General features: G+C 34.1%; 1 long non-coding RNA gene across 1 annotated transcript; it reads right to left on the reverse strand.

Moving 5' to 3' along the window:
- Positions 1 to 5,836: 5,836 nt before the first annotated feature.
- Positions 5,837 to 17,243, reverse strand: LOC127073590 (uncharacterized). Its single transcript, XR_007785801.1, has 2 exons — positions 16,737 to 17,243; positions 5,837 to 6,215 (listed from the first exon to the last, which is right to left on the reverse strand). It is a non-coding gene; the product is annotated as an uncharacterized LOC127073590 (long non-coding RNA).
- Between the last annotated feature and the right edge of the window lie 1,317 nt (positions 17,244 to 18,560).

The raw sequence follows: 18,560 nt of genomic DNA on the forward strand, positions 1-18,560 counted from the left end.
ATTTTTAAATTTAAAACAGAACCTTCAAATTATTTAAGACGATCTTGATAATCTATAAGAATTTTTAAAATAAAAATATTTCCTAACATTATAAGGTATCGATACAAGCATATTTTTAAAGTCTTTCCACAACCTAGAATGTCTCTTAATTCACTTGTGTTGTTATGACATATGTGAGTTAAGAGTTGACGAATTTATATTTATGAGTTAATTCATTCGAGTGAATGAATTTCTTGTATAAGGATCTTACATAAAACATAAATCGAAAAATAAATAACTATTAATAAATTGATTCCTAACAATAATATATATATATATATATATATATATATATATATATATATATATATATATATATATATATATATATATATATATATATATATTAGCATATTCAAACAACTTTATTATAGATATCATTTACTACCGGTGTCAATAGATTCTACGAACGCAATTGAATCTCGAATGTTTTGGATCGCCTTGCATTTATTTATTTATTACTACCATATTTTGAAGGAAACTATGAAATTAAATTACTTTATGTTGATTAAAAAATCTGATAACTATACTTTTAGTAATAAATTCAACAAGATTAAAAGATCATGCCATAATGACGTTATGACATGACCAACCATGCATATATCTCCATTATTATAAGCGATTAGCAACGTGAACTAGGAACACTAAATGTTCTACAATTATTCCCGTGAAATTACATGATGCTTTTAAAACGCTAAATAGATCTTAAAAGACTATATACCCTAACCATTAACTAATTAATAAATACTAATTAATATACATGATTAATAAGGTCTAATAAGTATATACATATAAAAATAAGTTTAAATACTAATTTTGGTTATCTCTTTAAAAGAAAATTTTGTTTAGATTCTGTTTCTTTGAATCTATTTGATGACGTGACAACTATGAAATCTTCATATTTGATGATTGACAGATCATGTGACATTTAATTTTATTATTTATTTATTTTTATAATTCAAGTCATTTTTTTAAATAAAAAAATTATAAAATTATTTTATAAATTATTTTATTAATATTTTTTTGGATTCAATACATTTTACTCCATGTAATGTGAGCGAATTTCGGTTTATTCTCTTGTAATTTTTTTTACATGAGAATAAATCAAAATTCGCTCGCTCAAGTAAAATATATTTAACTAAAAAATTGAAAAAGAAATAAAAAATAAAAAATTCACGTGGATTTAAAAAAAACATGTGGCCTGCCCAATCAATAACTATAAGGATTACATAGTTGTCACGTCACCGAAGGGGGACAAAGAAACAAATTTTAAACATTACAAGGGGATAATAAAAAAAAAGGATTAATTACTATGCATTGTTAGGCTTAAAAAGATTTTTTACACTGTTGATTCATCACAATCACCCGTTTGCATTACTTTATAGATTTTTAAAATAAAAGTCAAACTTATTTCAATATCCAACGGATATGATTAATTGACGGTGTAAAATCTTTTTACACTGTCAGTGTATATCAATTAAATCCATAAAAAAATTTACAAGGGAGTAAACTGAAATTCGTTCACATAACATGGGATAAAATATATTTAACCCTAAAAATAATTTACCTCTGGAATGTTTCTCATAACATGTAGATCGTAGGAGTCCTCAAAATTAGGTTAGACATGTGCCACTTAAGGCTATTGAATTCTCATCTCATTGTCGCATCTCGAAAAATACGATTCCTCGCGATGGTCGCGGAAAAACTTAATGTTCGAACAGAGTCACCACCGAACTTTATTTATCCCAATGAAGAGATAGGAAAATATCGATAAAACCTTTAGAAAACGGAATAATGGTCGTCGCAACCATATTCGGGTTCGGGAGTGGATTACGTAAGGGGAAGGTATTAACACCCCTTACGTCCGTTGTACCCAACGGGAACCTTTCAGTTCTAATTTGTGTTTCGAGTGTTAATTTATGTTTGTTTGTTATCCTTGGGTTATAAAATATTGAAAGTAGAAATGGATGAGAACCTCAGAAAGGAGAAAGGGGAGGTTTTTTATTAGTGTGCTCGCGAAGATACATCAATCTCCTGCCTACGTATCCTTAAACAAGGAAATCAGAGCATTCGTAGTTCGGGGAACTACGATTGGTTGGTGTTTTTTAATGAACAACTGTTTAGATCACATCCTAAAGGCTAAACGTTGACTTGTCTACTCTCGGCGGAGGCTTAAGCACTAGTTTCTTGTGCGCATTAGAAAGGATTTAAATAGTGTTCTTTCTGAAAAGAGTTTTTGGTCACACGGGGGCGACAAGTTGGATTAATATATTGGATATTTTGTTTGATTGGTTGTGTTGAGATATTTTGGTTGGTTGAGATGTTTTTTGGTCGGATGACGGTTACTCGGATAGTCGAGTAAGACAACTCGTATCCTAATAGTCGGGAAAGGAAATAGAAGACTCTAGTCCACTTTCTTTTTCATCCTTAATTATAGAAAGGATTTGATAGTAATTAAGGTGTTTTGAATAGATGACGAATATTCAGATAAACGAGTAAGACAACTCATATCCAAGCATCGGGAAAGGGAATAGAAGACTCTAGACCACTTTCTTTTTCATCCTTAATTATAAAAGGATTTTAATGATGATTAAAGTGTTTTGAATGGATGACGAATACTCGAATAGTCGAGTAAGATAATTCGTATCCTAATACTCGGGAAAGGAATAGAAGACTCTAGACCACTTTCTGTTTCATCTGAGTGATTATGAAAATAGGTTTATGTATGTGTCATACGGTGAACTGACTTTGTGTGTTTTTGCTTTGGAAAGCAAATGTCGCGGTTAGCAAGAGTCGCCACCGACTTTTCTTTTATCCAATAAGGAAAGGTGGAAAAGAACAGGAAAGACCTTAATTAGATTTTGGGTTCGGGAGGTACATTATACAAAAGGAAGGTGTTAGCACCCTTTGTATCCATGGTTATCCATGGGCTCTTAATTGCTTGATCACTTATGTTATTTTCCTTGTCTGAAAAAAGTGTTTGTGAATCGCTTAGAAAATGTTTTGAAAAGAGAGTTTAACTTTGTAATGATTCTTGTACGAATGTATACAAAGTATTTATCTCGTTTAATTTTGAAAGTTGTTTAGAAAAATATAACTTGGCAATGATTCTAGTATGAATGTATACCAAGTGGTGATTTTCTAGTAGATGTTTTGCAAAGTGTGATGTATGAAAAAAACGTTTTAGGTTGCGAGTTAGCAATTAAGAGTTATACCTACCCAAGGTCTTTATGGGCATTTCCTATCCTTATGAGGGTAAAACTGTCCTTTCTATTGAGAAGTAAGTAGTTTTATCCTTTGGATGTAAACGGGACATCGTAGGGTCATCGATTGGTCATTGAAGGCAACATCTGTAAGGATACCTTAGCATTCGAAGGGACGATCATCATTTAACCGTAGGCTACAATGACGGGTCATCGAGGGACAAAAATCATATATTCGCAGGCAACATCCGAGGGACTATGATTTATCTTATAGGGACATGATGATTTAATCGGAGGGTCTCTGCTAAGTGTATCCCCACATTCGCGGGACATGACCGTAATACCGTAATACCGTAAGGCAACAAAGAGAGGGCCAGGATCACATATTCAAAGGCAATATTTTATAATCAATTAGGCAATTAGGATGAATCTCCATATTATAATCAATTAGGTAATTAGGATGAATCTCCACAATGGTGTCCCACAAATAAAGTGGAATACCTAGCAAGCTACTTTCTCCGGGAGTATGTGAACCCTTACAAAATTCAGCAAACAGGTCAGAATACCAAATCAGGGTGCAATCGAGAATTACACCACAAAAGAAACACAGCGGTAGGAATGTCAGGCAAAATAACGCATGGTTAGAATAAAACAGATCAGATAAGCATAGAACAGAACAGAAAAATCAGCGACTGTCACGTTCGCCCCTGCCTCGCCTAGCGAAGGCTTAGCGAATACTCGCTACATGCTCGCTTAGCGATGTGCTAGCGAGCGGCTGCGGGTTCTGGTTTTGGTAACAGTACAATTCCAGAAAACTCCAAACCCTATGGCATCCATTACAGAAATTACATGGTTAAACGTTCAAGATATTCATACATACTTAAATTCACATGCGAAAACTTAAGATATTTTATAAATTCAATCATAATGCCACATGCAAGTTAAAAACATAAAGCGGTAATAGTAATGCAAACCTGTTTGCAACTGAATTGCAACCTTGAATTGGCAAGTCACTCTTAGGGTTGGCGCCGGATTGAGTTGGGCGGAGGTAACCTTGGTGCAGATGAGTTTCCTTCAGGGTTTCCTTTAGGGTTGCTCTGAATTCTCTGGGTTAGCCTCCAGGGTTTGCTGTGTTGCTTCTGTTAGTCTCCGTCCGTCCGTCTGTTTTTTCCTCCCCTGGTTCTGACTGAAGTTGTGGTATTTATAATGAATTTTTGTGACCTAATGGGCTCAGAATGAAGCCCAAAATTTCTGGTGTTCGCAAGCTTCGCTAGGCGAATGGTATAGCGAAGGGTTCGCTAGGCGAAGGATTTGCTCGCCTAGCGAGCAAGTCAGTTTAGGCCATTTTCTGGATTTGGCCACCTGTATGCTGGGTCTTTGTTCCCTTAAGATCAATGTCTTGAAAAACAAGTTGGAATGCCTTGAAAAATGCCTTGCAAGATTAATGGGCAAATTTTGGGGTATGACAGTATGGTTAATGTATTTTAGAATAAACGACAAATGCTCGAACGACTGAGTAAGATAGCTCATATCCAAGCATTTGGGAAGAGGAATTGAAAACTCAAAACCATCTCCCTTTTCGTATAATTTTTGTGAAAATGATTTGATTAAGTTGTATGTTTGTGAAAAATGATAACTGTTTGCCTGACCGAGTAAGAGAATTCGTATTCAAACAATTGGGGAGAGAAGTTGAAAACTCAAAGTCATCTCCCTTTTCATTTAGCTTATTATGAAAATAATTTGATTTAATCGGAGTTTAGATGTTTGTAACGAAATGACGAGTGTTTAACTGATCGAGTAAGAGAACTCGTATTTAAACAATCGAGGAGAGGAGTTGAAAACTCAAAAACCATCTCCCTTTCTAATTTCTTTTATTGTAAGAATATTTTGATTTAATTATGCTTAAGTGGATTAGAAATGATGACTATTTGACTAACCGAATAAGAGAACTCGTATTCAAATAATCGAGGAGAGGAATTGAAAACTCAAAGCCATCCCCCTTTTCATTTCCAAAATAGTATTTGATTAGTGATTAGGTATTTTAATTTAATTTGAATAAAAATACTCGATGTTGGATCGAGGTTTTAAATTGTGTTTGCGAATAAATTGGGTTATTATTGGTGTATCAATCATCTACTCGATTAATTAAAATCGAATAGGTCTCATTGTAAAAAAGCCCAAGAGTAAGCTATGTGAGGTTGATGGCGATGCTTAAAAAGCGATCGACTTACAAAGGTGTTTGAAAATAGGCTCGACTTTGAATCGAGAGATATGTGATTTTAATGGTTTAAAGTGGTTTTAAATTGATGAGATTGAAATAGTGTCTGAAATGATAGTGGAAGCAATCGATCAATGTTTAATTAACAAAATTAATTAATTAAAATTTGGTTAAATCGATTAATTAAATTAATTAAAATTAATTATCAAAATTATTGAATTGAATCAAATAACTAAGTTAATTAAAATTAATTAATCCAAAATAACTTAACTAGTCAAAATTCAATTAATTAATTTTAATTACAATCAAAAGATATAAGTGACAATTGTCGATTTATCTAACGGAATCGGTGTGCTCAAAACCAGTTTGTACGAAATGACAATACAATTAATTTCATTCGTAAGATCATAACTCGGTGAAATGTTCGATTAATGTATTGAAAAAAAAGGTGGCATAACGACATGAAGTTGCCGAATCCACGGATCCAAAATCTAATTTAAAATTCAATACAATAAAATAACAACCCAATATTATCTACACCATAGAATCATTACAAAACTAAAAAATAAAGAAAAAACCAGCAAGGCATAAATTAAGCAAAACAATTGCAACACAAAGTAACACATGATACTTCATCAACGACAATAATCAATTTTTAAAACACCAATTACGAGATCTTAAATCAGGATGGAAGTTCTTAAAACCGAATTGGATCCATACCACCATGGGTGACCTCTTTTTTATGCTATACACTACTTTATATATGGAAAAGATCAAAAGTAAAAGTTAGGATGCATTAAGTTTAAATATCCAGACCAACTTACTAATACCAAATCTCGTGTACTGACCAACAATGATAATTAAAAATAAGAATACAAAATCATATGAATAACTTAAATAAAATTAAACCACATGCAAAATGGAAAAATTTATAATAGCCAATCAAGGTGTACTTATGTAATGTTTACCATTCTAACAGAGCCACAGGAAAGTAATAGTATTAAATACGTAACAAATCCATCACAATTAACACTAAGCGACCTCGATATAGTTCAATATGCACATGAATTTAACATGATGTAGTTAGTGTTGCATAAATAGAACATCAGTAAACATTTTAAATATCATTATAAACCAATGCATTGTCCATAATAATAATAAAACACTTGCCGAAATGGAAATAAATTGAACATGATTAAAACAAATATCAGTAATAATTTACTAGGTGCAACACTCACAAGTTATAGCATTAAACAATGAGGAACAATATCCTTCTAAAGTCAGTAACAACAGCAATCTGGTAAGATGATTTGCAGACTCAAATACACTATGAAATCGGCAGAACGCATCGCAACCAAAGTTGTAACCGACCACCTAATGGGAGAAAGCTCATAACAACAAATAGTCTCTACAACTTGGAGAATATTTACAAAATTGAAACAGAAATTTTGCAGTGTGAAATCAGTATACACTCACGTACTCGACATATACCAGACCGATCGGTGCCAAATATTTGTCATTGACAGACCCAATTTGGACGCCAAAATGCAAACAATAGCAGCACAAATTGAATGTTATATATGCATTAAACAAACATACATGATAGACAACACAATGTAAAGATGAACACGATGATTGTCGTTACCGCAATATCGAATGGTTGTCGCTGGAAGTGCTATGAATACCTTGTCGACGTGAAGAAATTTTGTCCATCGGATATTATTGTGGCTGAAAGTTGAGAAGTGCGGTTCTTGTTGCAAGTTGAGATCCGGTTATATATGAGTCCAATACACGAGCCTCTTGGGAGACACTCTTCGAACATGACGATGTGAGTTTTGAAGCCTACAAAGATGACATCCCGACAACGAGAACTATATGAAGAAAACTATGATTGAGTTCTCGCTCAGAGCCATAAATAATATATTAAGCCTCATGAGAGTATTGGCGGTATCGACGGAGGTTTACGGCGCGGTGAGGATGGGTGTGCGCGTCGGTGGTGCGTGGTGAACGCGACACAGGTGGTTTGACGATGTGAGAGGGAGTTCGTCAGTGTGTTCGTTATGGTTTTCGGTCGGTGGAGTTCACAACGGAAGACGGCGGGGGTTGTTGGTTCGTGGCCGGAGGCGACGATTTAGGGAGAAGATGGAGGGAGTATCACGGTTTGGGTTGAGGATCCCAGGAAGAAGATGGGGATGGTGGTAGCTTTAAAAAGTATAGGAGAGTTGTTGTTGTGGGCGGCGCCTAGGTTGAGGGAAGAAGAAGTTCAGTGGGTTTTGGAGTGGTGGTGTCACGTCGTAGAAGAAGAGGAACATAGTTTCCTTTTAAAGTTTTTTCGTTTTTCTCTTGGACCAGTGGTGTATATGAGTGAACTCCCCTTTTTCACTTTTTATTTATTTTTTATTTTTAGAACCGTTGGATGAGAGAGAAAGGTCTTTGTGTGATGTGAGTCAATGAGTCTGAGGGAGGAAACGTGTGAGGGTATTAAATGAGGGGATAGAGAAAGATATAGAGTGAGTGAGGTGATAGGTGGCGTGTAGAGAGAAAAGAGATCCGGCAGATTTTGCCAAACTGTTCAAAAAGATCTTTTCAAGATTTTCAATGCTGGCTATTATTTTTCCAAAAAAATCCAATGTCAAAAATATATTTGTTAACCATTATTATTACCTATTATTAAAGAAACATATTTATTAAAAACTCCTAGACAGTAATTTAATTTTAATAATAATAATAATAATAATAAAACAATCTCTGATTTGAATACTAGAACAAAGAAATAAAAGGACCGATTATAAACAGAAGTCGGATGAAAATTTGCTCGAAAAATTAAATCAGACACACTAAAATGATCAGTACAAAATATACTTATTGAAAAATTACAGCGTTTCTTCAAATTCTGAAATAAGTTTGCACCGGTTAAAAGGCTCAGACGGGTCAAAACGCAACTGAAATAGCCGCTGAAAAATACAACGAGCACACCAGGTTAAACTACATGAACCGTAGATTAATAATATTGGCGTCTGCAATTTTAATTTCGAAACTTTTTATCCGCTGATTTTGTCTGTACTTGAGAAAAGATTTAACCAATTTGTCTGTATTTTCAATAAATTTATTTTGACTGATATTTTAGGTACTATTTATGATGAAATGCATGTTATGTTGTACATATGATGCAAATTAAAAATGAAATCGATTTTACAAAAATTTAAATATGCCCGGACAAAATTGGGGTATGACAGCTGCCCCTATTTAATTACCTTTAACCAGAAGGTGTGAATGACAGCAGTCTTCGTACATTCGTGGTGGAAGATAATTAAATACGAAAAGACCCAAATTTTGTCCTTTGAAATGCAAGGAAGAAATGCAAAAAGAAAATGCAGTGAGAAATACAGTAAAAGACATTATCCTAAAGTAAAACGAAACAGCCAAGATTTTCTGGGAGTTGTCGGAACAGTATCTCGGACGTCATAGTCGAGATATGTTAGTAATGGAATGACATCCCTAGCTTAATCTCAAGACTTTTCCAGGGTGCTAGGGCAGTATAAAGAAAATAGGGCACGAGACTCTTCATATTGATGAAGCAGCATCTCAAACAGTAAAAATGAGATTCTCTGTATCGGGTCGAAACAACATCTTATATGATAGAATTAAGATATTCCAGCAAGGGAAACATACCTTAATTGAATCTAAGACTCTCTGAGGATATTAGAGCAGTATCTCTAAAAAATTTGAAATGAGACTCTTCATATTGATGAAGCAGCATCTCAAATAGTAAAAATGAGATTCTCTGTGTCGAGTCGAAACAACATCTTATATGATAGAATTAAGATATTCCGGCAAGGAAAAATAACTTAATTGAATCTAAGACTCTTCGAGGATACTTAGAGCAGTATCTCAAACATATAAATGAGATTCTTCAGATAAATGAAGCAGTAGCTCAAACAAATAAATGAGATTCTTCAGATAAATGAAGCAGTATCTCGACTGTTCGTCTGTTGGGGGAAATTTTTAAGAAAGGACTCCTTTTGAGGGAGATTTACTAGAAATGCTCTGCAGGGGGAAAAGCTCATAAGAGACTTTTTAGGGTAACCTCTGCTTGGGGAGCAATGATTGTAAAGAAAAATGCTGGGAATATCATTATTAATCATAAAGTTTGAAAAAATGATTTGCTGAGAAATAATCCCACGAGCATATGCAGGGTAATAACTTCATTTGGAAATGAGGAATGTCCAAGATATACATGAATGACCTTGGATCCTGATATTTTATGTTTGATTTTTGTATGATGTTCCTCTTTAGGTGGGAATTCCATGCATGGGATGGTGCATGGGATGTATGCAAGTATGCAATTTGCTGGGGGATATTTGGCTGTGCATGTAGGAATGCGAATGATTTTTGTTTTGTTGAAATTCCCATTTTTGTGGGAGTGTTATGCATGAGTATGCTGATGATTGATATGCCTGTGTTTTTTTGAATTTTCTGTTTTGTAGGAAAACCATGTATGGATGATTCGTGTGATGCATGTGGGAATGCAACTGGGTAATTGGATGTTTTTGTAGGGTTTAATTCTTGATTGCCAATGAGGTTGGACTTTAAATGGGAACTGCCAGATGAGAGCTGGTGAAGGAGATTGAACTGCCAGATGAGGACAACACTTGAAGGACATGTTACCAGACGCGAACTGGTGAAAATAATTGAAATGTCAGACGGGACTGAATTTATTTTTGTTTGTCAGACATGAACTGGTTTTTAAAGTAGGCTACCAGACGAGAACTGGTGAAAATAATTGGCTACCAGACGAGAACTGGTATCGAAATGGGTGGCCTACCAGACGAGAACTGGTATTTGGAGATAATTTACCAGACGAGAACTAGTATTAAGACATAATTTACCAGACGAGAACTGGTATTTGGCAAATGATTTGTTGTACAAGAACTGATTTTTGATACAGTTTTCCAGACGGGAACTGGACTTTGGAGTAAGTTGCCAGACGAGAACTAGACTTTGAAATAAATTGCCAGACGGGAACTGTGCTTTGAAATAAATTGCCAGACAGGAACTGGTTTTTTGAAAAAGGTTTGCCAGACGGGAACTGGACTTTTGAAATAAGTCGCCAAACGGGAACTGGACTTTGAAATAAAGTGGCCAGATGGGAACTGGACTTTGAAATAATTGTCCAGACGAGAACTGGACTTTGAAATGGCCAAGCGATGTTGGGCTTTGGTGTCAGATTTTGTGTTTCAAGGCTTTTTGATGCCAGATTCATGTTATGGGGTTAAACCCGATGAATTTTATGATATGTATGGTTTTATGTTAGAGCAAAGCGACATGACTAATGCATGAGGATGCTTTATGCAATGATTTGCAGGTTTTCAAAATGCCCCTGCGTGGGTATTGGAAAAGAAGGTTCTTTACAGAAAGGCTTTTGTCTGTCAGATGGTTGTTTTATGTGATGATATCATGATTCCCCGACACTTGTCTCGAACTCTATGGTTGCTGACGTGCGACCAAACTTTCTGATTGACCGACTTGAAAACATGGAGAGGACTTGCTCCTATATGGCTCATCTTGCCCCAGTTTGTTGGGTCTTTACGGACGTTTACCTCGAAAGGATTTTGAAAGCAATTGTACCATAATTTGGAGATGGCTTGCCCCAAAATTTAAAGTTATGAAAATATTTTTCCTTGATTAACCGACTCTCGGAGTGGTTTACTTTTCTATACTTTTGAGGTAGTTTGCCCCAGTATGAGCGTTGAAGCGACTTAACTCACCCTGACTGAACATTGAAGGGGTTTGCCCCATATTCATAGGTTCAGAGGTAGTCTTGATTCTGATAAATGGTCAAGCTTCTCTGATTGCTCTTTGTTGAAATTTCCCTGACGTCAAGTACTGACTTGCAGTTAAAATTATTTATTCAGAAATGGTAATTTTAATGCGATACTCATGCAGGTTTTGAAAAGAATTATTATTGAAATGATGTGATAATGTGTGGCGAATGAACCATTTTAATCCAAACGCAATGATGATTTAACAATGCGAAGGATACAACAAGAAGATTGTACGAAAGTAAAAGATTAGCAAATTTTTAGGAGTCATATCATACAACTTTGAATTTTCGGGACGAGATGGTAGTTAAATCACATTTTTTGAAGTTACTTCATGCCTTAGACCCCTAACACGTCCTATGTGTTGAGAATGTATCAAGTGTGAGTAGTGTGCGTAATAGTCCCACATTGGTTGAAAATGTGGAGATTTGAGCATTTATAAGTGAAGACCCACTCACCTACCACCTTAAGGTTTGGGGTGAATATGCGGTGTGTCTCTCACAAAGGTGTTACTCTAAAAGGAAGTCCCACAATGTTCAATACTCCATAGTAAAAAACTCCCTCAACAAATGGTATCATGAGCCTTTGGTTTGAGAAAGGGACCGCCACAAGGGTGATGATTAAGAAACGTTTTGTTGAAGAGTGTCAATGGCGTCAGGGTGACGAATAAGAAACGTTCTGTGCAGTACAAAAGTTTGTGGAAGTAAGAAGATCTTCCACTTAAGGGGGATATTGTGGACTCACACTTGAGGGGAAGTGTTGAGAATGTATCAAGTGTCTAGTATAAGCAAGATGTAGAAAAAGAATTAATGAATTAGCCATGCCCTAAATTACTACAAAAAAATAATAACTTATTCAGCATACTATTTTAATTTCACGTCTATCAATCACATTTCTAACACTCTCATCCATAGTATTTTTCTTGTCTTTGTTTAATTGAGCTTCCACCTATGTCATGTAATGTGATATTGTATATATTTTTTCTTTTATTTTTCTAAATATATTTTAAAAAATAATTTGATTAGACAAAAAAAACATAATAAACTCATTTGACGATAACATATCACTTATTCGATGTCACTAAATAAACAAATACAACAAAAAAATTTCTCCACCCCTAATTCAGTGGGAAAACCTTCGATTTACTCTATACCTAAAGAACTATTAAAATTTATTCATCCTAAAGTTCGATGGCAAACAAGTATTTTAGAGCATACTTACAATGTCTTCAACAAGTTGAGCGTATCTCTTTTGTGAAGCCATGTATTTAAATTTGGGATTTGATATATATTTTTTCTTCACTCAATTTCTACTTTAATTGAAAATATGGTAAGTATGTTGATAAGTAAAAAAATAAAGACTAAAATTATAATGCCACAAACGTCTAAAAGATTAGTTACAAATTTATCTAAAAAAATTTCTATATTTTTTTAAAGGATTCAATTTAATATTTTCTTCATTTTCTATAAGATGCTTTGTTAAAAAATTTGATCTATAATTGTGAAGCCTCTTACCGACCGTCATACAATACTTTTATTTATCAGAGTGAGATCAAAGGTTTCCCCAGTTGGTCGAAGGCCGATAATTGCTGTTATGTTAAATAGTGTGGGGGTAACCCTTCCACATTAAAGACAAAACATGTTGGTTGAGGCTTCCCAGTAATAAATTGCAGCGATCAACATGTGAGGATTATACTTAGGAACAACTCTTGAGAGTTGTATCAAATCAAAAATACCTTGGTCCTTCCATATTTTTTCCTTCTTTTGTTGAACCCTATTCAACTAATTGATATAAGAAGCATCATGGGTTGGAGGAGATGAACGAAATACACAGTTTCTCATAAAACTTAAATCAAAAGGTTTATTCTCAAGCACAAGGGGTTTGCACAATGGAAAACAAGGAAAAAATATCTTTAAGTTCTATGGTTTCTTATTTGGTATGGGTGGAGGATCCATGAAAGTGTGAACAATATCTGAAATTGAGTAAGGGATTAGTACCCGAGAAAACCAGGCAACAACTTTCTCTTCTTGCATTAGAGGTTCAGGGGCGTAAGTACGACCATATTTGAGAATGAGACCTTTGAGTTTGGCAGCATAAGGAACTTGTGGTTGAGGTTTAGTGAGGGAACCCAAAGCCAGTATTTTATTAGAGTTTTTGAATGGAAAAAGAAGATGACAAAGACAATGAGGTTGAAGACATTTAGGGTTTTAAATCTTGAGAATTCGGAAAAAGGGAAAATGAGAGAGTGAAGGTGTTTTTTTATAATGGAAAAAACATTTCATTGTCTCCATTGAATTTGGAAAAGCGACGCTTAAATTTTTTATTTAAAAATCAATTAAATTATTTTTTATAAAATTGATTTTGTGGCCTAGGACATCTTGAAACGCGAAGTAATGATGGCTAAGTGCACGCATGTATACTGACGTGAAGGTTTGGTGAAAAGTGGTCATGATGACCGTGACGTAAGTATACTACCTTAAACAGTGTCGAGTAGTTACTAAAAATGCCACATTTCTTCCATATTTTGCATATGATATAAATTGACATTTTTGGGGAAGCATCTATTAGTCTGTGAATTTTGACACTGCTCTAAACCTGGTTTGGAAGAATCTCAGGAATAGATCCACAAGATTAGGATCACTATCTCTTTAAAACATGTCCGGAATCTCGAAAAAGTTTGCACAAATTAGCACTTCGACAAGTGTCGAGTTCGACACGTCCATCAAATGCTGGAGAGTTAGTGTGTTTTTAAGTTTAGAAGTCAGCAAAACTAAGGATGCTTCGAAAACAATTATAGGAGTCTACTGAAAATTCTCGACAGAGGCAGTCGAGATAATTAAAGGCAGTTATCAGTGTAGGTGGTGGTTTGAAGCAGTTTAAATGTTGAAGACATGTAGAGGCCAATAACCCACATACTTAGGAATGTGTTAAGTGTTGAGAAAGTAACCGTTGTCGACAATTATTTGTTCACTTGTATATAAGTCAAATTTCAGCACTATGATTAAGGTCGCAAATATAATTAAGTTCTCTATAGAATCCAATATCCAAGTTGTCGCACCTCGAAAAAATGGGGATACGACTTCAAAGCGAAGCGCGATCGCACGCTCGCAATGATGGACTGAACAGAGTCGCCACCGAACTTTATTTATTCCTAAAAAGGAAAGGAGAAATATCGATAAAACCCAAGACAAAAGAAAGGATAAGATATGGTCATCGCAACCAATATCAGGGTTCGGGAGTCGATTACGCAAGGGGAAGGTATTAGCACCCCTCACGTCCGTTGTACTCAACGGGAACCATTAGGTCAGTTGTGTGCGTTAGTGTTAGTTGAAATATTAGGCTTTTCGAATTATTAGGTGAGAAAGAAAGAATAGAAGAGAGAAGAAATGTTTTTGGATTTTTAACGAAGGACTGAACCTAAGTTTTTTTATTAGTGGGCCTGACAAGATTTACAAATCCTGCTCCTACGTATCTCAAAAGAGAAATCAAGGCTTACGTAGTTCTGGGTAGAAAAATGTTTGTTTGTTGGTCGATTTTAGCGAAAGCTATACTGTATTAATCGACGAAAACATTGTTTTACCCAAAACAGATGAGGAGTGGACGCATACCACACATCGAACGGATTTATAAATCTACATTCCGAAAAGCGTCACTTATCTCGACTCAACAATCGTGGCCGAAACATTGTTTTGTATCACTTAAGACAAGGTACCTTTCGTTTATGAAAAAGGTTTTCGATTAATCGCACGGCGGCAAAAAAAAGAGTTTGATTGGTTGGATGTATTTTGAGTGATGGCGAGAGCTTGGATGAGCGAGATATACATCTCAAATCCTAGTCTCAGGAGTACACAGTATACACCATGTTCCATTTCCATCTTTATTGAAAAAGTATTAAGGTAGGAATTAGGTATTTTGAAGTTTGAAAGACGAGTACTTGTGACCTACAAGCTCTTACAGCTTGGGTCTAATACTCGGGACTACGTCTGGACATTCCACTCAGGCAGTCTGTTTCTTTCCAATATTGCTAAGAAAATGATTCGGATATTTATGAATGTTTTGGAGGGAAGACGAATATTTATGGCTTGGAAGCTCTTACAGCTTGAGCCTAATATTCGGGATTACAACTGGATATTCCCTCCAGGTAATCTTTTTCTTCCAACTTTATTAAGAAGATGATTTGAGATATTTGCAGGTGTTTTGGAGAGAAGACAAATATTTATGGCTTACAAGCTCTTACAGCTTGAGCCTAATATTCGGGATTACGACTGGATATTACATCCAGGTAATCTTTTTCTTCCAACTTTATTTAGAAAACAATTTGAATATTTGGAATGTTAAGAGAAGACGAATATTTATGGCTTGCAAGCTCTTACAGCTTGAGCCTAATATTCGGGATTACGACTGGATATTCCCTCCAGGTAATCTTTTTCTTCCAACTTTATTAAGAAAATGATTTTGAATATTGGAGTGTTAAAGAGAAGACGGATATTTATGGCTTGCAAGCTCTTACAGCTTGAGCCTAATATTCGGGATTACGACTGGACATTCCATCCAGGTAATCTTTTTCTTCTAACTTTATTAAGAAAATGATTTTGAATATTGGAGTGTTAAAGAGAAGACGAATATTTATGGCTTGCAAGCTCTTACAGCTTGAGCCTAATATTCGGGATTACGACTGGACATTCCATCCAGGTAACCTTTTTCTTCACGTTTTATTTAGAAAATGATTTTGAATATTGGATTAAAACAATTAAAGCACCGAGGTTTGAAATTATTGATAGTTAAGTTGATGTTGCTTAAGAGCTCATTGTAAGAAGGCCCAAGAGTAAGCCATGAGACTGGAGGTAAGCCGAAATCAAAAGCAACTGAATTTAGCTCTAAGCTAACTTAAAGTGGGCTCATGTATTAATCACTCTATAAGAAGCCCGACAACCAAATCTACGCGTTCAAACGATTTTCGAAAGTTAAACTAAAATTTAACTTTGAGATCACAACGCAATTTTAACTTTGAGATCACAAACGCAAGCATATTATTATTATTATCACAATAGTATTACAATGTTTCACATCAACTCAAAGTAATCAAAAAATAAAAAAAAAGATAAACATGACACACAATTAAAAAAATGAAACCGCATTGTTGCCAATATAAACACGATATTAACACACACACACATATATATATATATATATATATATATATATATATATATATATATATATATATATATATATATATATATATATATATATATATATATATTATATATATATATATATATATATATAAAAATTTAAAATAAAATTAATACGTATATAAAAAACGCTAAAAAAAATGAACCATCTATATCTTTATAAAAAATTTGGAATAGAAGTATTATAAATTAAATTTGTAAATAAGTAAATAGAAATCAATTTATAACAACAAAGTTAGAAACAAAAGAAACAACTTACAATATGGTTGTAGTTAATGTTCATGTAGTGGCAGGCGGTGATTTACGGTTTCACGATGGTGTTTGTATCTTCACAGATCCACTTTTGCCATTCATTTATTTTCCAATTAAAATTGAGAGAGAGTGAGATTTCAAGTGAAAATAAAAGTGCTTATAGAAATATCATGAATGAAATTGGTTTAACATGTGTGCGTGAGAGATGAGGGTGGTGATATTGTTTCTATTTTTTTTAGTGAGAGGAGGGTAGTGTATGTATGGTATGTAGTAAAAAGTGGTAGGGAGGAAAGCAAACAGATGAAATGATGTTTTTTAAGAAAAAGAATCTGAAGCAAAAAATCAAGTCCCTTCCCCCTTCTCTTTATGTTTCTTTTCTATTATGTTGTTTTGACATTGATGCGCCGCTTTCTCACTTGATTTGATAAGTTCCGGAAAAGAATGGGGGCGGCCTCCTTGGTATGAATAGTGTGTAGGTTCTTCCTTTATTTCTTGCAACATCCTTTAATATATAGTGTTTTATTAGGGTTACTGAGTTTCAAAAATGTCAATAATACCCTTAATGTTTATTTTAGAGACAAATTTAATTAAAACTATTTAAAATTAAATAAAATTAAACACTTTAAAATAATTAAAATAAAATTAAAATAAAAACACAATTCTATTTATTTTTTCTAAATGCTTTGAGAAAAACACAAAAATAAAAGAGACAAAAATGAATAAAAATCGAGCGTAAAAATGCTCAAACTATAAATAAATTGAATGTACCAAAATGATCAGTGTGAAATAAACTTCTCGGAAACATATAGGTTTTTGTCAAATTTTGAAATAAAAAATTACCGGTTTAAACGCTCAGACAGATCAAATTGTGATCGGAAATTTAGCCGAAAAATAAATCGAGCATACCAAGTTAAACTACACGAAACGTAGATTAATAAAATTGATGTCTGCAAGCTTGATTTGGAAAAATTTTGCCTGCTGATTTTGACACACATTTGATAATTGATTCAACTAGATTGCCTGTAGATCCGAAAAAATTATTTCGACTGATATTTTAGACGTTATGCGGTACGGAATGCATGGTATGTCATGTAGACATGCAATAGCTATGGTGAATGTATTGAATCAATGATTCATGGTCAAAATTGGGGTATGACACAAGTCACAGTGATTCATAGATTCAATGAGCAATATATGATTATACGCACCATTTTATGTTAATGTAAACACTTTACTTTACGTTTGTTTCATTTCTTCATTGCTTTAATTGCACTATTATTGCGTTTCACTCTAAATCTTCATACTTTTCTGCACATTTTCATTTTCTTCACGTTGTTCTTGAGTTTTCACAAACTCATACAAAATCATGTTTTTAAATACCCAAACTTTTCTCAAAACATCCAACAAATCCATCCTCGATAGTTTTTGAGTTTAATCTCTTAAGTGAACCAAATTAGTGATTGTTTACTAAAAATACCAGTAAACAATACCCTTAACTACCCTAGGCCCCCAGTACACCCACACCCTCAAAAACAAATATTTAACTATATCTCACAACACTCTAATACAAGAGTATAAGAGAACAAAGAAAGTCAAATACTAGCTTAAAGTTCTTTTGATTGGTGCCTCTTGTAACGAAGAACTAGAATCCTATATATCAAGGGTGTACGCGGATTAGAAAAAATCAATTAAACTGACAATCAAAACCAAACCAAATTGGAAACACATCGATTGTTTCAGATTCAGTTTAAAAATCAAACCGAACCAATGAAAACTGATGTGGTTTGGTCCAGTTCTTGGTTTTAATTTTTAGGAACTGTGAAACAGATGA

Source organism: Lathyrus oleraceus, chromosome 4 (assembly GCF_024323335.1).
Source record: "Lathyrus oleraceus cultivar Zhongwan6 chromosome 4, CAAS_Psat_ZW6_1.0, whole genome shotgun sequence".
Classification (NCBI taxonomy): Eukaryota; Viridiplantae; Streptophyta; class Magnoliopsida; order Fabales; family Fabaceae; genus Lathyrus; species Lathyrus oleraceus.